This window comes from Octopus bimaculoides, chromosome 9 (genome assembly GCF_046866305.1).
Source record: "Octopus bimaculoides isolate indiv1 chromosome 9, ASM4686630v1, whole genome shotgun sequence".
NCBI lineage: Eukaryota > Metazoa > Mollusca > Cephalopoda > Octopoda > Octopodidae > Octopus > Octopus bimaculoides.
Genome location: NC_142936.1, coordinates 87,745,640 through 87,758,050, shown reverse-complemented (window position 1 = coordinate 87,758,050; position 12,411 = coordinate 87,745,640).

Sequence of the window (12,411 nt, the reverse complement as noted above, 5' to 3'; positions counted from 1 at the left end):
CTCTCTCTTACACATACACACGCACGTGTACACACACACACACACACACACACGCAATAAGTGTTTTGCACGCTATTATTTACCCATTCTTGGTTAATGGTCACGTGGTAAAAAGGGAGTGGTAGGGAAGGAAAGGAGGAGGAATTTCTGTCCCTGTGTGGGGTGGGGGAGTCGGGGTTAGTAGGGTGACAGAGCTGAAGTAGGATAGTGTGTGTGTATGTGTGTGTGTGTGTGTGTGTGTATGTGATGGTGGTCGTGGTAGTGATGTTTATGGTGATGCTGATGGAAGGATACTGATTATGATGCTGTTGTTAGTGGTGATGGTAGTGAGGAGGGGGGTTGATGGTGGTGGGTGATGGTGGTATTGCTGTTGTTTGTTGTTGTTGTTGTTGATGGTGGTGGTGGTGGTGGTGCTGGCGCAGGTGGTAGTGAGGAGGAGGAAGAGGATGATGATGATGATGATGATGATGATGATGAAGTGTGCGATGGTGGTGGTGGTGGCGATGCTGGTGTTACTGTTGTTGTTTGTAGTTGTGTTGGTGGTAGTGGTGGTGAGGAGGAGGAGGAGGAGGAGGAAGAAGATGCTGGTAGTGATGGGGTTGACGGGGTGGTTTTGGCACTGGTGATGATCGTGGTGGTGTGGCGGTGGTGGAGTAGGGGGCACCAGTGCCGATGACGGTGGTGTGTTGGAGGTGCTGGTGGTGATGGCGGTTACGATTATTAATTTGAACAGTGGTGGTATAGCTGGTGGTGTTGTTCAACCACAGGTTACCGCTGATTGAGTTGAAGTATGATCAGAGAAATTCCAACCGCGCCCATCTCGTATTATTCCTATGTGCAAGGAACCTGAAACCAAGAATGGATGTGAAGAAAATTTGGCTGCTATTTCTTGGAGACCGAGTAACCGAATGCGACAGTGGTGGTGGTGGTGGTGGTGGTGGTGGTGGTGGGATATGAGGTCATTGAAGTGAACGACTGAATAAACAGCTCTCTCCCATTACTGATATAAGTATGATATATATAGCGGTAAGAAGCTTATTTCCCATCCACATGGCTCCGGGTTCAGTCCCACTGCGTGGCACCTTGGGCCACAAATTTCAAAGCCTTGTGAGTGGATTTGGTAGACGGAAACTGAAAGAAGCCTGTCGTATACATATATATATATCTTAGCTCTCCTGAAATAAGAATTTCTAACTTCCGGTCAGTCATTGTTATGATCGGCCATTATTATGATTGACCGTTGACTGAACACTATTCAATTTTTTTTCTCCGTGTTTTTCTCCTTGTCTCCGTATTCTTTCTGTTGAAGAGCGTAGCTCGAAACGTCAAAGACTTTCCGTATTCCCGAGCGTCATACTAATATATACTTTTGTTATTTACACCACCTGTCCTCGTCTGTTGTTATTTTTTGTATATTCTCCCATATATATATATATATATATATATATATATATATATACATACATGTGTGTATATCTGTGTATGTGCGTCTGTGTTTGTCCCCCGTCCATCGCTTGACAACCGATGTTGGTGTGTTTACGTGCCCATAGCTTAGCGGTTCGAAAAATGAGACCGATAGAATAAGTACTAGGCTTGCAAAGAATAAGTGCTGGGGTTGATTTGCTCGACTAAAGGTGATACTCCAGCATGGCCGGAGTCAAATGACTGAAACAAGTAAAAGAATAAAAGAATATATTATAGCTGAAGAGGAATGATGAAACCAAGCAGGAGGGTTGATGATCCTGAAATGAATATGAGATCGAATACAAGTCAGTCGAAACAATAAATGGGGCTTTAGATCAGTGAAGGTTGGGGGAGAGGCATGCTGTAAAGCCGTTAAGAGGAAGGCTCCCGATCAGTACGCATTCTCCCCGAATCGCAAACATTCTTAAAAGAATGTATGCTATTCGGAAAAAATCTGGCAAATTTGTCGACTGACGTTAGCTATTTGACAATACTTGTAGATATTTCCAGATATTTGTAGGCAGCATAGCATGACCTGAAGGAGATTTATATGTATGGGCACTGCCAGTCTTTTCCAAAATAATCTTGCCTGGACTTGCACATCCTATGAACAGTTGCTTGTTCACTTTTGACTGATGGAAGAGGCCCTTATCGACATCTTAACTTCATTCTTTGTTCTTAATCCATTAACTACCAAATTTTTTTATTCAAATTTTTTGACTTTGCTAAATGTCTTAGGGGTTAAAATAATATATAGTATTTAAATTTTCTTCATATGTGAATTATTTTGGAAATTATGATAAACTTTTCGAAAAGTCCCAAATGGGGATCGCTGAGCAAAAATGCATATTTGTCCTTTTCTATTCAATTGCAATAATAAATATATTTTAGTTTTCTTGAAATTATAGAATCAAATGCGATTGTGTATGAAATATCAATGAATTGTATAAATGGGAAATGCAAAAAAATAAGTTTTCAAAACAGTATTTTTGTAGTTCAAAATTGCAATTTATGACATAAAATGTCCTCTAGAATTAGCCAGAGCTAGAAATGACAAACTTTACTAAATATTGTTAAACACACTTCTTTAAATGCAATATACATAAGCAATTCACTTTAAATACAATGAACAACCGGCAGTAAGACTGCTTTTAGCAGATCCCCAAACGGAGCTCATGGCAGGCAATGGGTTAACTAACAGATCTAAATGGCTTTGCATTGTCGCACGCACGGCTGTGTAGTTAAGCTCGCTCTGCAAGCCCGTTCAGTTCCACTATGTGGTGCGTAGGGCAAATGTCTTACACTACAGCTTGGTGTTTGCGACTGTCCCCTACCATTGCCTGACAAGCGGTTGGGCAATAGAGGCCGACAGAATCAGTCCCAGACTTTGAAAAATTGAACCGATATCGATCTACTTGACTAAAACCCTTCAAAGTGATGCCCCAGCAAAGCCGCTGTCAACTGACGGAAACAAGTAAGACAGAAGTGTTTCCTCGATCAACGTAACAGCGACTCATTGCCAATACACATGGCTGCCTAACATTTGTCTATAAACATTCGCCAAAACTAACATAATTTTCTTCTCTGATTCTTTCTCGTTTGTTTTTCTTGCATTTTTATCGTCTTTTCTTTCTTCTAAATCATCTGTTTTCATGTAAAATACTTCGCTTTCTTCTTCTTCTTCTTCTTCTTCTTCTTCTTCTTCTTCTTCTTCTTCTTCTTCTTCTCTTTCTTCTTCTTCTTCTTCTTCTTCTCCTTCTTCTTCTTCTTCTCCTTCTTCCTTTTCTTCTTCTTCTTCTTCTTCTCCTTCTTCTCCTTCTTCTTCTTATTCTTCTTCTTCTCCTTCTTCTTCTTCTTTTTCTCTTTCTTCTTCTTCTTCTTCTTCTCCTTCTTCTTCTTCTTCTTCTTCTTCTCCTTCTTCTTCTCCTTCTTCTTCTTCTTCTTCTTCTTCTCCTTCTTCTTCTCCTTCTTCTTCTTCTTCTTCTTCTTCTTCTTCTTCTTCTTCTTCTTCTCCTTCTTCTCCTTCTTCTTCTTCTTCTTCTTCTTCTTCTTCTCCTTCTTCTCCTTCTTCTTCTTCTTCTTCTTCTTCTTCTTCTTCTTCTTCTTCTTCTTCTTCTTCTTCTTCTTCTTCTTCTTCTTTACGGCAGCCTTACTCTGTGTCATGGTCAGCTGTCGACAATTAAACGTGAGGTGTTTCAGTTTTACAAACCATTCTACGTTGTTAATGAAGGCCAAGTGCATCTCTTGCCACTCATTTCATTGCGGTCATTCATTAGTCAGTGGTGTAGGAGTCAGACATCGTTCTTAGAATAGCTTGTCTTTGAAGAATGAATAATTGTGCCCGGGCGTCCACTATGTGGTATCTTGGGCTGCTAAAAAAAGCAGCCAATTCTCTTTCAAACCACGCAGAACACATAATCATTGGGGGTTCATATAAGATTTTGTTGTTAAAATTTATGTGCAGTGAATTGGTTAGCAATACACAATATATTCTAACAAATTTTCGGTACTTTTTGGTTATCTCACCCCCATTAAAAAGTTGGGTTATCTCACCCCGTTTTACGAGAAATATCGGTACTTTTGGTCGCTAAAAAAAAATTGTTTAACCTTGAATAAAACAAAAAAAAACATGAAAAGATTAAACATAAAAAGTGAAAAGATGAAACCTCGTTTTGAATCTGATAATATTATGGAAACTGGAAAAATTAAGCATCTTATTGAATCTACTGTTTTACTCTTTTTCTTGTTTCAGTCATTTGACTGTGGCCATGCTGGAGCACCGCCTTTTAGTCGAGCAAATCGACCCCAGGACTTATTCTTTGTAAGCCTAGTGCTTATTCTATCGGGCTCTTTTGCCGAACCGCTAATTTACGGGGTCGTAAACACACCAGCATCGGTTGTCAAGCGATGTTGGTGGAGGGGGGACAAACCCAGACACACAAACATATACACACACATACATATATATATACATATATACGACGGTCTTCTTTCAGTTTCCGTCTACCAAATCCACTCACAAGGCTTTGATCGGCCCGAGGCTATAGTAGAAGACACTTGCCCAATGTGCCACGCAGTGGGACTGAACCTGGAACCATGTGGTTCGTAAGCAAGCTACTTACCATACAGCCACTCCTACGCCTCTGGTTATATTTTTATAACAGATCATACGATGGCTACTGAGAGGGCCAAACGTCAACAACGTGTTGAAGTATTGAATTAAAAGGATCTAACTCTTTTAATCCAATCTCTTGTCGCCATAGTAACTCGATTTTTTAATGGGGAGATAACCCTTTTTTTTTTGGCAATTTTGTAATGGGGGTGAGATAACCAATTTTTCTATACAAGTCCTAATAATATTTAATTATAAAAATGTAAAGGAATTTTTTAACATTGTATGATTCGGAGGGTCCAGTTGAATAAAATAGGGACCTCTGTGGTTATCGTCAATGCATATCGAAGTCTTTAAAAAAATTTTCTAATAGGCGCTGGAGTGGCTGTGTGGTAAGTAGCTTGCTTACCAACCACATGGTTCCGGGTTCAGTCCCACTGCGTGGCACTTTGGGCAAGTGTCTACTACTATAGCCTCGGGCCAACCAAAGCCTTGTGAGTGGATTTGGTAGGCGGAAACTGAAAGAAGCCCGTCGTATATATGTATATATATGTGTGTATGTGTGTGTGTGTGTTTGTGTGTCTTATATAAATACTTTTATTAATCGGCAGAAGTCACACAGTTACTCAAGAACCGAGAGTTTTTCGTTTATTGATAAGTTTGACAATGGCCGTGAGTCACTCTGTGACCTGTGCTGATGCATACATGCATACATTCACACACACACACACACACACACACACACATACACATACCTATATTCACTCAATTTATGCGTTATCTTACCAAAAATAGTTTATCAATGATAGCAACATGTACATATCTGCAGGTTTCTAGATATGCAACCATGTGTGTGTGTGTGTGTGTGTGAGTGCACACCTATGTACTGCTTGAGAAGCTCTCCAATTTGTGAGGTTCTATAGAGCTGTTGAGTACATAGGTTATTGGGCCTCTTTTATTAATATTGTTGTTGTTGTGGTGGTTGTTGCTATTATTCGTGGTTCCTTATATTCTTTTGTTTTTCTTTTACTCTTTTACCTGTTTCAGTTATTTGACTGCGGCCAGGCTGGAGCACCGCGTTTAGTCGAGCAAATCGACCCCCACGACTTATTCTTTGCAAGCCTAGTACTTATCCTATCGGTCTCTTTTTGCCGAACCGCTATATTACGGGGACGTAAACACACCATCATCGATTGTCAAGCGATGTTGAGGGGCAGACAAACACAGACACACAAACACACGCACATACATACATACATACATACATATATATATCTATATATGTGTGTGTGTGTGCGCGTGCGTATGTGTGTGTGTGTGTGTGTGTGTGTGTGTGTGTGTGTATACGACGGGCTTCTTTCAGTTTCCGTCTACCAAATCCACTCAAGGCTTTAATCGGCCCGAGGCTATAGTAGAAGACACTTGCCCAAGGTGCCACGCAGAGGGACTGAACCCCAGTCAAAGAGTGAAAGGTCAGCGCTCAGGTTGTTGGAAGACAAGGAGAGAGTTAACCTCTAAACAAAAGTCCTGGCCCGAATCCTTGAAACAAGAGGGCTGTGCTAAATATAGTCAGAAAAAACAGCGAGGTGCAGTGTGAGACGATTTGGCGTAGCCATTTGTAAGCAAAAGATCTGGCGCGGCTGTTTTTCATGACTGTACTTTTTTAATGCTGGAGTCAACAGACACGCATACACAAACATAGACACACACACACAAACATAGACTCACACACACAAACACGCCAGCGCACACGCACACTCACACACACACGCACACACATGCACATACAAATGAACATACAAGCGCAGAAGTATAGAGGGAGAGAAAGGAGAGAGAGACATTACACACATATGCGCATACACACACATAACACACATACACATACACACGCATACAGCTACACACACATGCATATACACATGTGTACACCTTAGACACGCACACACGTATACAAACACACACACACTTACACATTCATACACACGCGCATGGACGCGCAGAAATATAGACACATAGATAGATAAAAGAAAGGAGACAAAGGTATTACACACACACGCGCATACACACAAACAAGCACGCGCAGGAATATAGACATACAGGTAGTGAGTGAGAAAGAAGGAAACAGGGAGAGAATAGGAGAGAAGGGGGGAAGGAGAGTGAGGGAGAGAGAAGAAGAGAGAAATATCATTAACTAAAGATAGTGGGCATAAACACTTACCCTTTCTTCAAACACATAAAAAAAGTACGCTCACAAACATAAACTAAGAAAGAGAAAAAGAAGTGGAGAGAAATAGAGACAGGGAGAGGCAGAAACTGATTCATATGAGAGGAACATTAAAACGTCTGTGGTCAAATAGGTCATCGTCGAATTAGCGATGCCATAGAGGCGACGCCAAAAGCGCTGTGCCAAGACGTCTCATGCCCCATGTGGTGATGTTAAACTAACTAATAGTTTGAATTGCTGTTACTAATGTTATTATCGCTGTTTACAACTATATTGCAACAGCAAAACGGTCGCGTAAAGGTTATTCCATATGCTTCCAGATATAAACAAAGCATATCATTACAACAACGACACCACCACCAACAGCAACAGCGATGACAAAAGTATTACGACTGCGTTACCCATACTGTACCATATGTTTCATATATTTCACAACGGCCAGCAATTTTGTGGCCATGATCTAAATAAGTGGTTTACCGGATATGTACATATATGTCCGTGTTTGTATGCTTGCGTATCTATGTAAGAATGTGTGTGTGTGTGTGTGTGTGTGTGTGTGTGTGTGTGTGTGTGTGTGTGTGTACATACATATTGAATTTCTCTCTTCCTCTCTCGTTCTACTTTGTGCTCTTCTCTTCCTTTCTTTTCCTCACCCTATCACTCACGTCTCTCTCTCTCTTTCTCTGTTTCTCTCTCTATCTATCTATCCATCTATCTATCTCTCTCCTCGCTATTATACCATCTCACCCTCATACACTGGCCTTCCCTTCTCTTCATGTCATGTTCTCTATCCATCAACCATGTATCTAGACATCTTGACATCCGTACACCTCAGACACACAGATTTACAGGAGCATACACGCACACACAGACTCTCATACACACACATATGCGCGCGCGCACACTCACACACACACACACGCTCGCACGCGCAGACAGATGTACATGTTAGTGAGTGGAGCAAGCATAAATAACCAAGCTTGTGAGAAAGTAAATATTTTTGGTTTTATATCAATTGGAAGACTGCGCTTCCGTCCCAATAAAATATCTGTGCTCTAAGTAGGTCAGAGATCATCTCTCTCTGCTAACCTCTCTATAACACATGGAAACATTAACATACAATCTCTCTCTCTCTATCTATCTATCTATCTATCTATCTATCTATCTATCTCTATCAATCTCTCTCGATCTATCTATCTATCTCCCTCCCTCTCTCGATCTATCTATCTATCTCCCTCCCTCTCTCTCTCTTTCTCTGTATTTATCTATCTATCAATTTATCCAGCTCTGTCTCTCACTCCCTCTTCTTCTCTTTCTACGCAATTGAATTGCTTAAAGGCAGTAATAAAAATGTATGTAATATAAACAAAATTGGCCATCATTTATTCATATATATGCGCATATACGCATTATATCTATGTGTGTGTACGTGCGTGTGAATGTGTGCTGCAATGGATTAAGTGCTTCCTGTTAAACTATATCCAACATATGATCGGCAGAGTCCACTTAAGCCCAGTAAAAGTCATTAGTAGTGTTCCTTGGGGCAGTGTATTGGTCCCGCTTCTCCTTAACTATATGTTAATAACATCACAAATGTCATCCAATACAGTTAAAATAAATGTAACACTATAAATGACGCGAAGGTTCAGAAAGTCTCCAACCTACACCGTTAGGTGACCCGACAGAACTTCAATTTGAAGAACGTGCTGTGACTCAATAAATGGGGAGGAAATATGTCAATAGAGAAGGAAAATTTAATTCATCTACCGTCTTTTCCGGCATACAAGTCGACGTTGTACCGTAAATCCTCGAGTATAATCCGCATTTTTTTCCCAAAATTTAAAGGTCAAAATCCCTAGTGCGTACTATATATGAGGTTAAAGATGAAAAATATTTTCTAAGCAATGTCCGAGTCTCTATTTGCTGTCCGGCAATGTTTATTCAGACGAATTTTGTGATGTCGGGTGCGAAGATACCTTAAGCTAAGCCTGAAAGCAATGAAGTCATAAAAGAATCATCCATAACTTGCAATAAGCAACATTTATTAAAATAAAAGTGTTGTATATCGTCTGCACTGGATGGTACTCAGGATGACGTTGTGTGGAAAGATGAAATAAATGAAAGTGAATCTTCTGATGTTGACTATGAATCTGACGATGACGGAGATTTACACTACAATGATGCTGACATGTTTACGGAGGAACAAATGGAACAGTTATTTAATGCTGAAAGTGAATTTGAAGGATTTGAATAAATGTTTTTGCTTTTGCTTTTGTAACTGATAGTGATAAATATGTAAAGGCTATTTACTTAATATTTATTTTTCACTGACGTTATTACTGTTATTTCTTTATTTTCTGCTAACAAAGTGCACAAAAAAGCTACACGTTTGCATTATGTTATATATACAATAATAATAAAGGACGTTACCGTATATACGTTTACAAACCAAGGATGTTATATAGACCTCCTTGACTCAAGTTAGAGAAGGGGTGCGTATTATACACAAGGTTTAGGTTTTTCAGAGGTACAGACCCCTAAAAATCCCCTGCGTATTATACTCAAGGGCGGACTATACTCGAGGATTTACTGTATATAGTGTAAACATGCAGTGTAAACATTCAAACATTGTTACGGTTTTTCCAAATCTTGCTGCATTTCACAAGGAAATTTTGTTTCTCCAAAGTCATTTTGGTGTATGAGTTGACCTACCTTATTTTGGTTGTAAACTTTGACCTGGAAAATTCGATTTGTACACCGGAAAATACAGTACTTTAGCAAAGCGGATGTACTTAAACAGCCATATTATTCGGCGCTCTGTATTTTCCCACAGGAAACGTTCTGTAGAAAAACTTATCATGGCTTCAAATAATATCAAATACTGGGGTGTAACTAAAATGAAGAGAACGCATTAACAATAAAGTGAACAAGACCTATGAAATGGGATTGTGGCCCGTAGGATTTTCTAGTCCAGAGATCCAGGAGTCAGTTTTTTTCCATTCTCTACCTTTTCACAGTCTCAATATTGAATATTCTTGGGGTCTCACTATGCCAAACAAAATATTATAGAATTGAAGCACTATAAGTAGGAATTATGAAAAAGATAAATTTTATGACAGGCTCAGCTTCTGGCTTTGAGAAGTATGTATGTATGTATGTATGTATGTATGTATGTATGTATGTATTCTTTTATTTTTTTTCTCTAGCTCCAGTGATAGAACTGTGACCGTACCGGAAGACCGCCTTCAAGTGTGTCTAATGGATTATATCGATACCAATAGTTGTTTCAGATTCTTATCGATTCTTACTTACCCCTAAGTTAAGCAACAAACTCGTCAAAGAATACAACAAATTTTATAAATTACTCAACAGGATCTACATAAAATCAGTTGTTATAAGAAAAAATATTTGGTTGCATAACAATAGAATACTTTCACGTAATACAAACAAAACAATGGGAAAAAGGAGGCAACAGTAATTTTCGAAACACTTTGGGAAACCAGTACATGAGTGACTGCATCGTGTATCAACCTACAACAAATGGAGGGGAAAATGCAGTAAGTGTATTACTTGGGTTAGCAGAAAATCAATTTAAGAAGAGACTATATCAACATATAATCCTTTTCAAACACTGTCGCAAAGTAAATACTACATCATTCTCCACCCACATTTGGTAAAAGAAACACAGAAGTTGTTTACTGACATTGCTTAGTCTATCTTGGTAGATTTGGTGTTGTCTTAGATGATAGTGTATCAGTACAACACCACAACCATCAAGAATACCACTCGCAACAAAACCACTACAACCAGAAACACAAAGACTACCAACTTCAACAACTGCACTAGTACCAAGGTGAACAGCTACAGCAACACCAGAAGCACATTCACTAACACTAGCGCCCATAACAATACCACAATTACCAATACACCCCCCACCCCCACCCCCACAACAACTCCACAATCCTAAATGCTACTTCCCCCACTCGACACCGTCGTCATTACGAGGCCAGCAACAATGTCAACTTGAACTGACATCTAATTAGCACCCAGCTTCCAGTGAAAGATACTGGTTCTTGACTTTGGCCCTCTGCGAAGGAGGTTGGGTGTCAGGTAGCGCGTTTGCGGTAAGGAGGTGTTGATACGGAATATGGGAGCAGGGGAAGTTGGCGAGGTGGTGGGAGCGACATTGATAGATAGATAGATAGATACATACATACATACATATACATATATATGTCTATACATATCTGCATGTAGATATTTGTATGTATATATATATATATATATATATATATATATATATATATATATATATATATATATATATATATATATATATATATACGTATATATATATATATATATACATATACTTATATATGTATAGATGTGTGTGTATATATCTATATACATACATATATGTGTATGTATATATATATATATATATATATATATATATATATATATATATATATATATATATATATATATATATATACATATATATATATATATATATATATATATATATATATATATATATATATATATATATATATATATATATATATATATATACATATATGTATGTATGTATGTATATAGATATATACACACACATCTATACATATATAAGTATATGTATATATATATATATATATATATATATATATATATATATATATATATATATATATATATATACATACATATATACATGCATATATACATATGTGTTTATGTGTATATATATGTATATGTATGCGTATGTATGTGAGTGTGTGTGTGTATATATATATGTATATGTATGCGTGTGTGTGTGTGTGTGTGTGTGTGTGTGTGTGTGTGTGTGTAGTAAGATTGTTTCAAGTTGCCAGGGTCAAGAGCGCCAAGTTGCCGAACAAAAGGGCGAGTGAATCAGCTTGACTCTTAAGTTCCTTTCGAACGGACCTCACCCAGAGAACAATGAAACGGTGTTATCGCTGTTGTTATAGTTGTTGTTGTTGTCGTCGGCGTCGTTGTTGTTGTTGTTGTTGATGATGTTTTAAAGATGTGATTAATCAAGTTGTGAATATTCGAGTTGGGAGAAGGAGAAGAAGAAGAAGACGAAGGCGAAAGAGAGAGAGAAAGGGGAAGAGGAGGAGAAGAAGATAGAGAGAACATTTCATATAGCTATCAATGAAACAATGAAACAATTAGAAGCAGGAAAAAGGAACAATCCGCAGACTGCGGGGTGGATTGCCAAGTCGGCGGTGGGGTTCGGGGGGGTCCCTGGTAATATCTTTTATCTTTTACTTGTTTCTTGTCATAGGCTGCCTAAACTTCCTCGGACAAATTTCTCCACCAGGTGTCTTTAAGCCTCCTGAGTTCTTTTTGCAAGTCTGCTTTCTGAAAGTTGTACAACTTTTCTATTCTTAATGATGTAATATTGATGAAGACGATTGATGTAATGTGGGTAGCTGCCATTGATGCAATATGGTTGAAAGACACGGGTGCAAACGGGTAGCTGGCAATGATGTAATATGTACAGTGGGAGTTTATTGAATACAGGTAACTCAGCTCGGGTGGAAGAAAGAAAACAAATAGAAATAAGTTTCAAGAACAACACATA